The sequence below is a fragment of the Desmodus rotundus genome, chromosome 4, assembly GCF_022682495.2.
Source record: "Desmodus rotundus isolate HL8 chromosome 4, HLdesRot8A.1, whole genome shotgun sequence".
Taxonomy (NCBI): domain Eukaryota; kingdom Metazoa; phylum Chordata; class Mammalia; order Chiroptera; family Phyllostomidae; genus Desmodus; species Desmodus rotundus.
This window is the reverse complement of record NC_071390.1, coordinates 30,757,078-30,774,943: the sequence shown is the minus strand read 5'-3', so window position 1 is coordinate 30,774,943 and position 17,866 is coordinate 30,757,078.

Here is a 17,866-nt window from a genome sequence, read left to right as displayed (position 1 = left end):
TTCACAAAGAATATACTTAACTCATTTTTCAGTCTTTCTTTGTTTTCTAATGCAATGATTTATGGCTACATATTTGCCTCAAATCATCATTTTTTCTACCCCCCACAAGTTTTGTCAGTCTTTTAAAGTTATCATTCAGTACTAACTTTTTAAACATTTTTATGACTTATTTTGTTCCCATAAATTATATAGGTTTGTTTTTTCTAAATATGTGGGGGTTTAATATTAATACATTTTAAATGAATTTATAACATATTTATCATGGTCTATATGATACCTGTTTTTAGAAATTTGTTGAGGCTTATTTGGTAGTCTGATATGATCAATCTTAAAATATGTTCTATGTGTGCTTGCGAAAAATGTATTTTTTATAATTGTCAAATACAGAAATCTGTGCCCATTAGGGTAAGATTGTTTTCAGTGTTATTTAGATCTTCTATATCGTTGCTGCTTAATGTATATAACAATTATCAAGAGATAAGTGTTGAAGCCACCTACTATAATGGGGGTTTGATAGTGTTATTCCTGTAATTTCATCTACTTTGCTTATATATTTCAAGATGGTTTTATTAGATGCATACATGTTTAAGATTGCTTTATATTCTTGGTGATTTAAAACTTTTATTTTTATATAGTGGTTGTTTTCTTCACTAATAATACTTTAGGTTTAAAGTCTATTTTATCTGCCCTGGCTGGTGTAGCTCAGTGGATTGAGCACAGGCCTGCAAACCAAAGCATTGCTGGTTCAACTCCCAGTCAGGACACATGCCTGTGTTGCAGGCCAGGTCCGCAGTTGGGGACATGTGGGAGGCAACCACACATTGATGATTCCCTCCCTCTCTTTCTCCTCCCTTTCCCCTCTCTCTAAAAATAAATGAATAAAATCTTTTAAAAAATAAAATGAAATAAAGTCTATTTTATCTGACACAAAGAGCCTGTATCAGCTTTTGAGGGTAGCGACACCAGCTTGAGATTGCACCAGTACCCCTCACTCTGGAAGGGACTGTGTTACTGATAACCCCCAACAAGTGTGTGTACACACACACCCATACCCAGACACAAACCGCCCAGTGAATTCACTGGACAAATGAATTCTAACTTTGGGAAATTAAAAGAACATCTGGGGAGAATTGCATCTGGCAGATTTATGTCATGCAATCAGTGTGCTTTCTTGTCTCACTCACTTCTCTTCCATGTCAAGAAAAAAAATGTTTTTAGTACAGTTGTATGCTATTATCTAGTGCCGCGGTCCAGCCGCAGCAGAGTCCAGGGGGTCCCGAAGGTGCTATGAGGCGTCGGCGCGTGGAGATCAGGCAACTACACAGCTCAGAGGCAGGTGAAACACTGACTCGTTTATTGCAAGTACAAATGGATTTTTATATTTTCTTTTTTGGCATAGATTAACATTTGCAAGTGTATAGCATGATCAGTTAAGCAGAAAAATCAATACAAAGGTAACCAGGAAAAGTACGAAAGTTTCCATGGATTTAATTATATTAAACAAGGACTGTTTTGACTAAAGTTTCCATAGATTCAGTTATAGTGAACAAAGATTATTTTAACCAGGAGAGTCATAAATCAGACGATTAGACATTTTCAGAAATTGTTCATAGGGCAAAAATATATGGTAGATTGAGCAGAGGCAATAAGGCCTTTGTGATATCTAACTTAGCTATCTATCTTTTCTGTCTAAAATGTTTCTCTGTGTACTATAAACTTTAACTTCATAGTAACTGTTTCTATATGCTTAATAGCTAACCAGCTTTTCTTATTTCTATGGCTGTCTAATTGATATATATTCTTATTTAAGGTAAAGGAGGGGCTGTTACTCTAATGACTTTTAGACATTCAGGGACTTGTTGACTAGAGACACATTGGTCTGATTATATCCTGTTTGTGTCAGCTGCGGGTCAATTCTAAGACTGGTGATCATTTCTAGGAGATTCCAGATAATTAAGGCAGTAAAAATACAGATTCCAAGAAAGAGAAAGAACAAAATCACACACAGATCCCAAGTAATGCCAAGTCCTCCAGGCCAGGACATGCTTCCTTGAAGACATATCCCCCATGTCTGGACCTTGTCAAACAACATGGTTGACCGTACTGGAACTGGACGTGGCAATCTAGTATTGCTGTTTAACTCTTACATGTATATGTTCCAATTCTCCAATTAGGCTTTTTATTAAGAATTCTAGATAGAACTTCCATAACCTTAGGTGTCCTATAAATCCTGGTATAGTAACATGAGCATATGTCCCCCTCTCTGGCCATGCTCAAGCCTGCCAGTACCCTATCTTCAACTTGAAATTGTGCTAAACTCTTCTTCTTTGAATTGTTCTCCTTTTTAAAAGGTCTGTCCTCTCTCCATCCTATTGACATTTTTGCCAAGAAATTCACCTTCCAGATTTTTTCCTTGATACTTTTAAAGATTTTTTCTATTATAAAATTATATAAATAAATAATATAAATAAGATATTTTTAAGTACAAGAAAAAGACTATTAATACCACCAATAACCACATCTCTTGAGACCATTACTAATATTTTGCAATATCCCTCCTAGTGATTCATATATATATGTATATATATATATATTTTATGCTTCTTTTTTAACATTTTTTATTGTTGTTCAAGTATAGTTTTCTGCCTTTTTGCCCCACCCCTCCCCACCACCCCAGCCCTCCTCACCTCCCTCCCCTGTTTCCACCCCCCTTGTTATTGTCCATGTGTCCTTTATAATTGTTCCTGCAAACCCTTTTTACAAAACTGTCATTACCTTTTATATTGTCTCATGATTTTCTTGTAAGGATTATATCATGGTTTTTTCTCATGGCAATAATACTCTTGAGGACATATTTGTTCATCAGCATTTGTTTATAATTCCTATTCAATCACATGACTGTACCAAAAGTTATTGAGTCTATGTCCTATTATATTGCGTGTTTCCAACTGGGTTGTTGCCAGTGTAAAAGAATGTTAATGTGAACATTCTTGCTCAAAAGTTCTTGCATGCATCTCTGATTGCTTTCTTATGCTAAACTTGAAGTGGATTTCTCTCCGACACTTGGGTTCGTTTTCATCTCACTGTTTCTGATTACTCCTTTTGAGAAATGAGCACCAACTCAGGCTTCTGCAAAACTGCATTCCAGCTAGAGTCCATGGCTCCTCTGGCCTCTGCTTGGGAAGGAAGAAGAGAGTCACAGCAGATGCTTCTTTAGATTTTATTCATGTGTAAGTCTATTTTTGGTCATAGATGTTGCCTATCCATTTGTAACAGTAAATGCCTAGTGATAAATAGTGAAAAATCAGCCTCTATAAACCTCCTTGCCTAACACTGAGTGAGGTGTGAGTGTTGCCCGCTTGAGCTTCCGTGGCCCCATACCAGTTACAAAAACTGTGTCCAGCCACCATGATGCCACTCATTTGAAGCATTTGGATCCTGCATTTTTTATCTAAGTACAACTGCCAGCATTTCCTAATGCCCTTTCTTTCTGCCCCTAGTTCAGATTTGGGCTGAGGCTTATCTGGATATTAAGGAAAGACTAGATTCACCTTTGACTCTTCCGCTGGCCTGATATGCAGGTTTGAATAGCTTGCATACTGGACGGTGCACTTCATGTTTTCCACTTGGGGTCAGAATTGGGAAATATAAAAAAAAATCTACTGAGACAAATTAGTGTCTAGGGCAGAGGTCTCTGATCATCCAATTCTACTGTTCCTGTGCATCATACCCTGTAGGTTCTCCTGTGTATGTTAAGGAAAATCTGGGGATTTGACATATGAGTTAAACTATAGAACAATAGCAACAATGATAGCTTCCATTGATCACACCCTGTCTTGTTTCAGAAGCGGCATTCTATACTTTTCAAGCTTTTTCCTTCAATCCTCTCAATATCTCAGAACACCTGTGAGGTGATATGATTGTTTTCTCTACAAGCAAGAAAAGTGAGGGCATGTCACGGAGTCTGCCATAAGACTAACTCAGGTGAGGTACTAAGGCTTAAAATACAGATTTGGGAACTGTCACCCACAGATGATTGTGGGTACCATGGTTGCATAAGATAATGAATGAAACAGAAGTTAAGAGAACGAAAGACTGAACTCTGGGTAATATTTAAAATGCAGGTGGAGAAAGATGAGTCAATGAAGGTGACTGCAATGAATTGGTTAGATTAGAGGAGACTCTGAAAATAATGGCAAAGGAAAAATGATTTTCAAGCAAAGATCATCAAATGTCAGAGTAATAATATAAGGCCTAAAATATAGCTATTACTCCAAGTATTGTCAGGTAGTGGTGACTATCCAGCTCAAGTGGAATACAAACAATGATAACAGCACGAATTTGCATGGAGTGTAGCAGGCCTGGATGTGTGTGGCAGGAAGTGGTTGTAGGAGTAGAGAAAGCAGAGAGTTGGATGATACCAAAGTTCGCCATTTGCAGATGCATAGGTAGAAAAAGAGAACTGAATGTTGGAGATTCCGACGTGAGGATGAAGTGGATTAAATGATGCAGCATGGGTAGGGCGTGCATTAAAAAAATTTAAGCCAGGAAATGGGTAATGTATGGGGAGAAAAGGCAGTTGGAGAGGGACTAGAAATCTTGATTAAAGTGATGGTGTGTGCCTTGGGGACTCGCAGGGAGAGACTATGATCAGAGATTAGCATACTAGTTTTTGCCATAGAACATTTCCAGTTGGTGTAAAGAACAGGTATGGCCAGAGGTAAATAGAGTAAAATGGAAACAAAGGTCATTGCAGTAGAGAATATCAAGGAATTTTGAAGTGAGGGGGCTGTTTGAGTAATTCCACTGACATCATATTGTATCTACACACACCAAGGGGTCTCCACCCTGCTTACCAGCAAGGTGCAAGCAACCTGCTGGAGGCAGCAGCATGGCTGAATGGACTTGCTTCGTTAAAAGAGATAGTGTCCTCCCCATAAAGCAATGAGCTGATGCAATCCAAGGAATGGAGTAGGAGCTGAGTCTGGGTAATCTTCAAGCATAGTGAATGAGGAAAGCTGATGACGCAAACCAAAGGCGTGGGTGGAGTAGCTGGAGGACAGCTAAAGATACCGCAGTGAGTCATGGTAGCCCTTCAGCAGAGGCCATCAAGATCTCATCCGCCTGCCCTCAGTCATGACTGGTGGAAGTTCTAAAAATATCCAAGAAGGAGCCAGGGTCCCAAAGGCAGCACTACTTTCATCAAACTGCATCCGCTCTTCCTAAGAGTTGCTGGAAATGTGGGAACAAATATATTCTCTGGCCTCTGGAAAACGTCCTAAATCTAAATTGCTTTTAGTCTTGGGAGATGCTGATGTCAGAGACTAATTTTCTCCAGTCTTCAGAATTTATTCAAATCCGTGCAAGCCTTTTCAGTTTCCTCAAATGTAAGAGATCAAATCTCTCCCACATGCCTGTCTCCACCCAGCTACACTAGATAGCCCAAGGGACAGATGCTGTCAGTTCCTGTTTGTTAATGTCAGTAATTAGCAACTCTATCCTCCTTAAAGACACAGCCTGTTACTGCAAAACACTCTCTGTAAACCCAGATAAGACACAGGAAAGGGGAGGAAGGTGAAGGACCATTTGTGTGGTCTGTGCGATGGAATGGATATGAATCTCAGAGACAGATCAATCTGAATTTGAGTACTGGTTTTGTCTCAGAGAGAATTGTCACCTAGGAAACTAATCTTTTCCCCCCATTATGATACAATATTAAATTATTGATTTACCCAAAGTGACAATAAAAACAATCAAACATATAGGTTAGCCAACCTTTAGTTCTTGGGATGGATAAGATGGTTTAATTAAGTTAATCAAATACCTAATTAACACAATATGCCATAACCATTTTAGTGAAACATAGAATCTTTGCTTTCTAGGTAGAAAATTTTCTTAATATTGTATCTGGAGTAGAGCAATATGTACAGGAAAAACCTTATTCTTTTGACACGGTGAAGAAACAAAATTCTAATTCTGTATTAGCTTACTTTTGCAGTTTAAATTTGTTTACATAATTAAATTTATTCCAGTTAACCTTTTTGTGCCTCAATTTCACCTGGAAAAAGGAGGCAATAATTCACTTTGCAGAATCCATGGCCAGATTAGACACGATGTATAAAATGCAAGATGAATTACAGGAGATGATCAAGTCGTAAGTCCATTTGTCCCTGTCCTCTCACCATTTTTGCTTATATCGGTGCTATATCCTGGGGTCTGTAACAGTGGAGAATATAATGTGTCACCTCACATTCCACTATTAAATTCATAAGACTAAAATAAATTCATAGTTTTTCTCCTGAGTTGATGTTTATATTCTTTCAATTGTTACCTTTTTCCAGGTTGACTTTGACTTCCTTATATGATTCTGGATTCCTCTCCTGTCGTTAAATGGTATTTCCCACAAAAAGACAAACTCTTTGGAATACTAGCTTTTGGAACCTTTAATGAGGATGCTGGATATTATGTCACAAACTCATACACTGCACAGCGAAAGGCTTTTAATCATTCACTGTTTTGGAATTATCCTGCACATGTATAAACTAATGTGATAGGAATGCAGTAGATGCAAGGCTGGTTCTTTAAAGTGTGTGTGTAATCATGTTCCTTCAGAAATCCAAGCATTATAGATTGAAAGACATTTACTTATTATGATTAATTATCCTCCAGATAGTTTTCAATCACACATCAAAAATCTATTAGAACAGTAGTTCTTAAATTTTCCTGCACATTGGAATTACTTGGGAACCTTTAAAAATCCAGGTTTTTCCCAGACATAGCGATTTCCTAATCCCTGGGCATCAGGATTTTCCCAGATGATTCTGATGTACAGCAAAGTCTGGGAGCTGATATTTGAAGCTAGTACCTACCCCAGGGCCATCATAGAAAAGATGCTTACATTTGTACATGTGTGTTTATACTAATGATACTTGGCTTGGGTTCACTGATTCGCTCAATAAATATTTGCATAAGATGTTGGGAGATAACAACACAGTTAAAATATGTTCTTTTTAGTAGCACTAATTTATCTGTAGTCTTTTTTATAATTAGGAAGAGCACCTCAATTCAAAATGAAGCATAAAATCTGTTAGTCAAACGGAACCATTTTAGTTTTTTGTTGTTGTTGACTTTTGTTTTCTTTTAGCAAAAGGTAAACTGTGACAAACTATACGACAGAATAGCCTGTATCACTTTTCCTTTTACTCTGTTTTTCCCTCTCAGAACACTCTACTTCTAGCCACATACAGAAGTAGAAGAGCAAGCCAAGCAGTGGGGTGTGTGTGTGTACACGTATTCTTGTCCAGGGACAGTGGACTTACTCATGGTTTATCAAAGTCACCATGACACGATTCTCAGTCTCCTCATGTTCTACCCCTCTCCACGTCCCCCGCATCTGCTACTCATCTCATGCCTTCTCCGCTCTCATTTCTCTTTTCTAACTCTTACTCTTTGTAGAAATGGCAGAGGACTCATCAAGCAGGGGATTGTGAAATGAGCCCACATCCTTCAGACTTACTTATTTTACGGGGTGTGGTGGCAGAATACAGTGAATATGGGCTTTGTAGCCAAAGGACCGGCTAATTTAAGTATTTACCTTTAGCATTAGCTGGTTACCTGGCTACTTAGGGGAATCATTTGGAGCACCTAAAAACTAAAATCCACAGCATGCGGTGTCAGGACCCCACCTCTACAGATGCTGATTCCCTTGGTTTGGAAGGAACGGCCAGAGGGGAAAGAAAGGCAGGGCCCTCACCACTGCAATCTAACAAAGAACGTAGTACAGGAGGCTGAAAGCGAAAGCTCACAGGTTGACCCAGTTATGCTGAGCCTGGTTCAGTAAGGCTGCCAGGCTTCCCGAACAAGTGAAATTATGGTAGTGTAGTGGTGGAGGGGGAGGGCTGAGGTGCCCTGGAAATCCGTGTATCATCTCCTCTAGCTGGGAAAAGGAAAACCTTGAGGCTGTATATTCATCCCAAGGCCTGGAAGGGGGAAAAAGAGGGGTCTACAGTGCCCAAAGAAGGGACCCATAAACAATTTTAGTTAACTGCCTGCCTCCCGTTACATATACAAAATGAACAAATTAAGTCTGGAGCAAGATAAGGATTCAGGCTAACAGATCCCCACACATACTTTCATTTGGGTAGTCACGTCTCCCCAGGGGAAGCTGGCACCACCTTTACCCGCCAATCAAAATGTAACTCTTCAACCCCACCCCATCAACTATATAAGTGCTCAGAACAAAGGACTCACCTGCTTGGCCTCTTGGCCCTCTTGGCTGTTTTTGCCATCTGGGGGGACCCCTGGTCACCTGGGTGCTGGTCACCTGCCTCTGGCCACCCTGCTTTTTACCACCCCTGCACTAGCCACCCTTGCTTTCGCTTTCCCATTAGAACTTAGCATTAATAAACTTTGCTTGCACACTAGGAGGCTCACCGATCTGTAATTCTTTACCGCCTCAGAAGAAGAACCAAGTTTCTGGGAGTTTCTCTCATAACAGATGGAGTCCAAACTTAGGGCATTTGCATTTTTGCTTTCTCCTTCTCCTCTGTTTCCATTCTCCTTATCCCCATCCTCCTCTTCCTTCTTCTTCTCCTTCCTCATGCTCCTTAGGTAATTCTAATGTGGATCTTGAGATAAATGCTGGGAGAAAAAGGTAATTTATTGCCAGGCAGTGATGGGTCGAGGAAGGAAACAACATGGGCAAATATTCATGAATGCAAAAACCTGCACAGATTTAGCTAAAATACAAAAGAAAGTGCATTTACTTGATTAAATCATATGAAATCATTGGTTTTGTATATAATCAATTCAAATCAATGGTTATTGAGTCAGCATCTTACTATGTACGTTGGTGATGCAACATGGCCCTCTGTTAATGCCTATATTACAGCTGTCCTCTCCGTTGGTTGAAATTCTTTCCCAACACATCTGCTCCTCCCACGACTGTGAATCCCTGCTGCAGACGTGCCAGGCTTTCTCTGTGCCCTCAGGTCTGGGCAATAGAGTTTCACACATAGTTGGTGTGCTCACTGACTGCTTGTGGATTGAAGGCAGACACGAGCAAGTAAACGAAATGCTGAGAACCTTGAAACTTGCAAGAAAAGACACAGTGTGACTCCTGCTTTCATGAAGTTGATAATCTAGTGTGAGAGTTATGTGATGTATGTATCTATGACACAATTAGAAAATAATATTGAGACATCCTGCCTCAAAAAACATTTAATGGCTAAAGCAATTGCTGAAGTAATGGAGGGGAGCTATCTCTGAGTGATCAAGAAGAGGAAAGATAAACATAGGACTAAGGAGTTAAGGAAGAAGGCTTTGGGGAAAAAATGAAACTTAAACTGCATCTGGAAGTTGTGGCAGAATTTGAGGGATGAGATGAAGCATTATGTAAAGTGAGAAGGAAACAGATGAAGATAATGATGAGTAATAAGTGGTAACATCTGAATAAAGAGCTTGATATCTATGCAATTGGCAATAGTAACAGAGTTTTGAAGACACCATGTGATGATAGTGGGGCTTGCTCACCATTATAGTCCCTATACCTAGAAAAATGTGTGACTTGTACAGTAGTTTCTCTTTTTGGTTTTTCTTTTTATTTTTAAGTATATTTTATTGATTATGCTGTTACGGTTGTCCCAGTTGTTTTCCCCTTTGCCCTCCTCTGCTCGGTACCCACCTTCCATCCAGCAACCCACCCACCACTTCATGTCCATGGGTCATGCATGTAAGTTCTTTGGCTTATCCCTTTCCTATACTATTCTTAACATACTCCCTGTCTATTTTGTTCCTACCAGTTATGCTTCTTGATCCCTGAACCATTTCCTCCTCCCAGCTGATAACCCTCCAAATGATCTCTACACCTATTATTCTGTTCCTGTTCTGGTTGTTTGCTTGGTTTTTGTTTGTAATTTTTGGATTCAATTGTTGATAGTTGTGAGTTTGTTGTCATTTTAATGTTCAGAGTTTTGATCTTCTTCACTTTCTTAAATAAGTTCCTTTAACATTTCATGTAATAATGGCTTGGTGATAATGAATTCCTTTATCTTTTTCTTGTCTTGGAAGCACTTTATCTATCCTTCCATTCTAAATGAGAGCTTTGCTGGATAGAATAATCTTGGTTTGTCGGTCCTTGCATTTTATCACTGTGAATAGTTCTTCCCAGCCCCTTCTTGCCCGCAGTTTCTCTTGAGAAATCAGCTGATAGTCTTATGGGAACTCCTTTGTAGGTAACTCTCTGCCTTTCTCTTACTGCTTTTAAAATTCTCTCTTTATCTTTAACCCTTGGCATTTTAATTATGATGTGTCTTAGTGTGGTCCTCTTTGGGTCCAACTTGATTGGGACTCTTTATGCTTCCTGGAATTGCATGTCTATTTCCTTCACCAAATTAGGGAAGTTTTCTTTCATTATTTTTTCAAGTAGATTCCCAATTTCTTGCATTTCTTCTTATCCTTTGGCACCCTGATGATGTAAATGTTGGACTTCTTGAAGTTGTCCCAGAGGCTGCTTATACTACCCTTATTTTTTGGATTCATTTTTCCTCTTGTTCTGATTGGCTGTTTTTGTTTCTTTATGTTCCAAATTATTGATTTGATTTGCAGCTTCATCCACTCTACTGTTGTTTCCCTATAAATTGTTCTTTATTTCAATTAGTGAATCCTTCATTTCTGACTGTGTCTGTTTTTATGCTGTTGAAGTCCTCAGTAAATTCCTTGAGAATACTTATAACCAGTGTTTTGAACTCTGCATCTGATAGACTGCTTATGTCCATTTTGTTTAGCTCTTTTTCTGGAGTTTTGATCTATTGTTTCATTTGGGCCATGCTTCTTTGTCTCTTCATTTTGGCAGCCTCCCTGTGTTTGTTTCTATGTATCAGGTAGAGCTGCTTTGACTCCGTGTCTTGGTAGTGTGGCCTAATGTAGTTGCTATCTTGTAGGGTACATACAGTGCACAGCCTCCCCTATCACCCACGCTGGGTACTCAAGGTACACCCCTCATTTAGGCTGAGTACACCCTCGTCTTGTAGTTGAGCCTTGGTTGCTGTTGGCAGATCAAAAGCAGGTATTTACCCAGGCCAGTCAGCTTCAAGGATTGGCTGTGACCACTTACCACCAACCTCTGCTCCCTGTGGAGGATCAGCTGTACAGGGCAGGGTGGCAGTGCTCCAAAGTGGCCTGTAGATGTCCACTGGGTATGCTGGCCCTAGGGTTATCCGGGTGGTGCAGGCCAGGTCAGCCCCCACCTATGTTCTGCCAGGAACAGCCCTTCCTGAGCTATAAAGCAATCTGAGAAGGCTGCTACTTGTGATGGGCTGGGAGATTCCCAGGCTAATCCAGGCTGTGAAACTGAACTGGCTGCTGCTAGTGCCCAGCCTGGAGCTCATTGAGGCCAGCCAGGTTGCTTGTTTGAGAGGATTTAGGAAGTTGTCAAGCAGTCATTCATATGGAAAAGCAGCATTGGGAGCCCATAAGTTTGGTGGGGCAGAGTCTCTGGGGATCTCCAAGGCAGATCAGACAGCGTTAACCAGGTTGATGGTATCTCAAGTATGGCACCAGCCTGCCAGCTCCGTGGCTCTGCAGGAGGAGGACTCAGAAAAGGGACAATGTCCTCTGCTCCCCCCACTGACAGACACTTCAGCCTCTTCCAGTATGCCACTGGTACCCTTCAAGGTGCCACCCTGGCGCTGGAGCTCAGAGGGAGTGAGTCTGAGTAGGTGAATCTGTGTGTTGGTTCTTTAAGAGAAACTGCTTGTGCTCCAGGAATTTCTTTCACTGACTCAATTTTTGCATCCAGAAGTCACGGGGACCTCTTCTTGGCACTGGAACCCTGGGCTGAGGCCCTGGTGTAGGGCTGGGCCTGCTCACTACTGAGATATCCCCCCCAGATTTTTATCTACCACACATGGGTGAGAGACCAGCCCGTTCTGCATCTGCGCCTCTCCTACCAGTCTCCATGGATGTAATTTCTTTAATTTCTGACAGTTCTGAGTGATGGTTGTTCTACATTTTAGTTGTAATTTTGATTACAACTAAAGAGGCAAGCCACATCTGCCTACATCACCACCTTGACTAGGAGCCCCACAATAGGTTCTTAATAAATGACTAAGTGGAAAAAAAATATGGAAGAAATAAAGAATGCAGTATCCATTAAGCAAGTTAGCTAGGGACAGAATGACGAATAAAAATGTAGTTTTTATTGTTCTTGCAGTATATTGCAGTGATTCTGAAGTTTTCATTTGCCTAAGAATCTCCTGAGAAGCTTACTAAAAATGCAGATTCTTGGGATTCATGCCAAAGAGATCCCGGTGATTCTGATTGAGATCGTGGGGAGTAGGGCTCAGGAATACGCATGTCAATAATTCCATTGCCTGGCACCAGGTGTTCTGATGTCCCTGACCCAAGGGTTATATTTTGAGAAACTCTCGCTTAGAAGAAAAAATCCAGCAACAACCACACTGTAGAAATTCCCCAAATAATTGTGAATATTGGGGAGCAAATACTCTTAACAGAGGCTCCCTCAGGCAATAACAGAAGTGGTATCACTTAAACTGAGTCATGTGAAATGAGTTGGAACTTCCTAGAGAATCAGGAGAAGAGGGAAGAGATTCCTGGTAGAGGAACAACAGGGAGGTGTGAAAAAACAGAATAGTCAGGAAACTGCAGTTGGTTTAGCTGCTTGGTCTGGTGTTGTTAGGAAAGAGAGGACAGGCAATGTTTGAATTCCATCAGTTCAGATGAACCAATTAAGGACTTAGGAATGTTATGAAACAGAAAGACCACCAGCTATGATTATGTTTCCAAGACTCTAACTCTACTCCACTGCCCAGGTTTGGGTTCACATATCAGTACAAGTAGTAGAAGTAGTTTGATATTTAGCTCCTTGATTACAGGACCTTCAATTCTCCAGTTCTGGGGAAACTGGGCTAGAAAAAGCAGAACAAAACACTCTTCTTAGCACTGACTTCCTTTGTACCAAGAATTTTTTTTTGTTTAATCAAAACAATGTGACCCTTCACCTCAGTCATCAAGAAAGGAACAAATGATTTTCCTACTAAAAACAGATCACTTAGATATACTTCCCAAAGGAGGCATTTGGGCTATTTGTAAAAGCAGTTGAACACATCCGGAGATACCTTTTGTCATTCACACAAATCAGTACCCTGATCTCTTAACTTTCCTGTCTGGAAGGAACACACAGGAAATGATCCCAACAATAGTACTAATTGGTTTTTTAGACTGATGCTCCTGATTCTCCTTTTTACATGAAACCGATGGGAGGTGAATTTTGTGAATTATCTAAAGGGAAAGAACAAGGCTGATGGAAAACCACAATTGCACTTGCGAGTCTACTCCACTCATCCTCATGAATAATTCAGCTATTTCAGCTCAGACAGGCTTGGGGGGGAAAAACTTTCAACAGTAAATTTGGGGGATCCTAAGGGCATAAGCTCCTAGGCTACCACCCTCTGAACACAATCATTCATTTAAAACTCAGAAGTATTCTGGAGCTTCTATACCTGCAGAGCCTTTGGAGGAGTTGTTTTCTTACTCAATGTGGTGGCTCGGATGCAGGGACAGTATCTCCTCGGCTTCCTAAGTTAGACCACCCCCATTCTTACCTCACCATGCAAGGGGCTGCCGGGAGCCTGGGGAATGGAGGTTGCTATTAGCTCCATTGTGGCAGAATAGGTTCCCAAGTGACCTACAGGTCACTTTAGTGGTGGTTTCCTCACCGCAGTGCCTCCCTCCAAGCTTTCTCTCTCGTGGGGATGCAGCAGCCCCTTGCAGCATTCCATCCCTTTTTAAAGGACAACATAGTTCCCTTCACACACACAATCTGCCACAAGATGGTAGTCCTTTTAACAACCAGAACAGCTGGGTTGCTGTTTCCACCTTGGAGAGTGCTTTTTTCACTTTTTTTTAATTTCTAAAAATGTATTTAAAAATTTATTAAATTAAAAAAATTTTAATTATGATATAGTATATATCAGATTATTATATAGTATGCTACTAAAATAACTTATTTTATTGTTGTTCACTTTTTTAAAAAACTGTTGTTTTCACACCAAGCACACTGGGTTGGTTGTACTGTGAGGTAGAGATTGCGCTGACCCTTTTTGTCCCTTTAAATTTGGAAGCAAATTAGAAGGCATAAGCTCCAACTCATCTGGGGGAGCCTGTGATCAAAAGTGAGATCTTCACCTCCCCTCCCTAGAACCCTGTTTGTGGGACCTCAAGGAGCTTAGTTGCATTTACATGAAATAGTCACTTCTGAACCTAACTTCCCTTTTTGGTCTTGTTCCTTATTATTGCTTCATCTTCCCTCTCTTGTGCTTGAATTATTTTTATTTGTAGTGAAATGAATGGGAACACGGAGGGTGGAGTAGTCATTTGGTTTTTTCAAGTCCCTGTTTGGTCTGATTTCCCAAACTGCACTTCATAACATTTTGTGGTATGTTTCTTTTAGGAAGTCTTAACAATTACATAACAGTCTTTTCCTTTCCTGTGGCCGTCTCGTCAGCAGCCTGGTCAGCAGCCTGGTCGGCAGCCTGGTCGGCAGCCTGGCATGCAAATTCCCAGGAACTCTATGTATCACCAATAACCTTTGAAGTGCTCTTGGATTTTCTCCCAAAAAAGGCACACCAACGTCTACCTTCACGATGACTCGTAGTTCTCAAACTGGGCCCTACAAGCCTAGAATAATGGACAGCCGTTGTTTCTTCATCTCCAAGGGCAGGCACTTCATAGCACATGCTATTTGTACACTGCTCACCACGAAGGACACCTGCAGGCAGTTTTATTTAGAGCGTTGTCTTCCTGCAGCTCTCTGCCTAGGAGCATTCGTTCACCTCATATTCACTCTGTGCGTAGGACAGGTGGGTAGTGCCAGGAAATAAGGTCTCAGGAAAGGTCCTCTGCTATTGAAAGAGAAGTCAGTGGTGGGGTGTGAGTAGACAGTAGTAAGTGAAAACAGCATTGATTTAAAAACTTTTCTTCTATAGATGACTGCTTTTATTGAGCTGTGTTTTTAAAGGTGGTTGGGTAGTTAAACCAAAGTAGAACACAATTCTAGTAAAGAATGACATCAAAGAAGACCTGGCTTGTTGTCTGATACCGTGATTATTGAAGGCCATTGGTTGCCACTGATCATAAGATAATTGTCCTCTTAAGGAGGGTCTAATTGTTTTGTTATCAGTTACAAACCTGAGCAAAATGAATAGAGAATTTGAACTACAAATTATTTTTACTATACTTTTCCATGCATTTGGCTAGAACTATAAATTCCTTATTACCATTAATTAATCTTTGCCTCAATTCATTTATCTAGTTTGCATATGTTGACACAATGAAAACAGGATTTCAACAAGAGTAAAGAAATCCTTCAGATAAAATAAGCCTAGCAAATTTAACAATTGCAGGACACCCTGTAATTTCCATAGAACATAAGTGTTAATATATCTCCAAAAATATTGTAAGAATGGCACTTTTGTGACAGAATAACAAACGGAGCTAGTCTATATACTGATGATATTATCAAATACTCTAACTCATTATTCGGAACATGCTGCTTACATGTTTTAGCTACTGTGAATAATGCTGCTAAGAAAATGGGTGTACTTATATCTCTTTGAGACCCTGCTTCCAATGCTTTGGGTGTATACCCAAAAGTGAAATTGCTAAATCATATGGTAATTCCATTTTTAATTATTTGAGAACCTATCATACTGTTTTCCACAGTGGCTTAACTATTTTACATCCCCACCAAGACTGCACAAGAGTTCCAGGCTCATCACACTTGTAATGTTCTGGTGTTTTATTTATTTATTTATTTTATAATAAGCATTCTATGGCTGTGAGGTGGTGTCTCACTGTGTTTTGATTTGCATTTCCCAAATGATTAATGATGTTGAGCATCATTTCATGTGCTTTTTAGCTATTTTATATCTTCTTTGAGAAATGTCTATTGAAGTCCTTTTCCCATTTTTGAATAGAGTTTTTAGGTTTTAGCTGTTGTTGAGTTTTAGTACTTTTCTTTACTTTCTGGATATCAATCTTTTGCCAGATATATGATTCTCAAATATTTTATTCCATGCTATGTGTTGCCTTTTTACTCTACTAATATTCTCTTTCTAAAACATTTTAATTGAAATTATTGTGACAATATTGGTTAATACAATTACACAGCTTTCAAGTGTACAGTTCTATCATACATCATTGTATATTGTGGTATGTTCTTCACCCAAAGTCAGGTTTCTTTCTGCCACCATTTATCCCCCTCTGCTCTATTACCCCCTTCACCTATTTCACCCAGCCCCTTATCAGTCTGTTCTCTGCATCTATGAGTCCAGTTTTATTTTGTTTGTTTGTTTATTTTGTTCATTAAATTCCATAGATAAGTGAAATTATATGTTATTTGTCATCTCTGAGCAGGCCCTCCCTTTTTGCATTTTCACCCTTTCTACTAATCTCGATGTGGCTTCTTCTGTAATTGTCAGGGTAATACTAATCAAAACCACAGTGACACATCCCCTCATACCTGTTAGAGTGGCCACTATCCCAAAGGCAAGAAGTAGCCAATGTTGGCAAGGACATGGAGTTAAGGGAACCCTTGTGCTGTTGGTGGGAATGTACATTGGTGCAGCCACTATGGAAAACAGTATAGAGATTCCTTAAAAAATTGAAAAGAGAGCATTACATGACCCAGCAATTCCACTTCTGGGTATTTCAAAAAACCCACAGAAATATTAACTCAAAAAGATACATACATCTGCATGCTCATGCAGCAGTGCCTATTAATGAAGGATGAATAGACAAAATGTGGCACCTATGAGGTCTGTCCGGGGAAAGTCTAGCCATTGTTAATACAACAAGAACGGTGTGCATGACATCGACGTGACCTGGCAGCCAGGGAGAGTGGACTGGGATGCACATGCGTGAACAGTGACGACTTCACTCTTTTTTAGTCAGTGGGGGCAGTAGACACCATTGAGTGAGCATGTGTACTGTGTAGCTGTCACATTCAAAATGACCGAGAGAGTAGAGCAATAATTCTATACCAAATTTTGCATTAAGCTCGAATATTCCTCCATGGAAACTATTGTTTGTATGGAAAATAATACAATAATTAATATATAATAATACAAAAATAAACTACATTTTGTGAACTCACAACTGGAAAACCTACTTTTGCCCACCCTGTATTGTCCAGCTTTAAAATGGTAGGAAATTCGGATATATTCTACAACACAGATAAATGTTGAGGACATTATATTCATGGAAATAAGCCAGTCACAAAACGACCAATACTATACGGTTTCACTTACATGAAATACTTAGAGTAGTAAAAATTGTAGAGGCCACCTTCGATGGTGGCCAGGGGCTGGTGGGCGGAGGGGAAGGGGAGTAGTCGTATGATGCGGACAGAGTTTCGGTTTGCAAGATGAAGAGCTCTGGAGATACACGGCGGTGATGGCCGCACAGCAGTAGGAGTGTGTGCATTACCACTGAGCGCTACACTTAAAAATGGTAAAGATGGAAAACATTTTTAAAGATTTTATTTATTTATTTTTTTAGAGAGAGGGGAAAGGAGGGAGTAAGAGAGGCATTGGCTGCCTCTTGTATGCCCTCAATGGGGGACCTGTCCTGCAGCCCAAGCATGTCCCTGTCTGGGAATTGAACTGGTGACCTTTAGGTTCGCAGACCGGCACTCAGGCCCCTCAGCCAGGGAAAGATGGTAAATTTTTTGTTATATTTTACCACAATATAAGAAATTGCCAAACAGAAAAAAAATGAAATGACAATATTTGATGAGGGAGATGCTAAAAGGGAAAGAGAAAATGTCTAGAAAGTAGAAACGGGAATT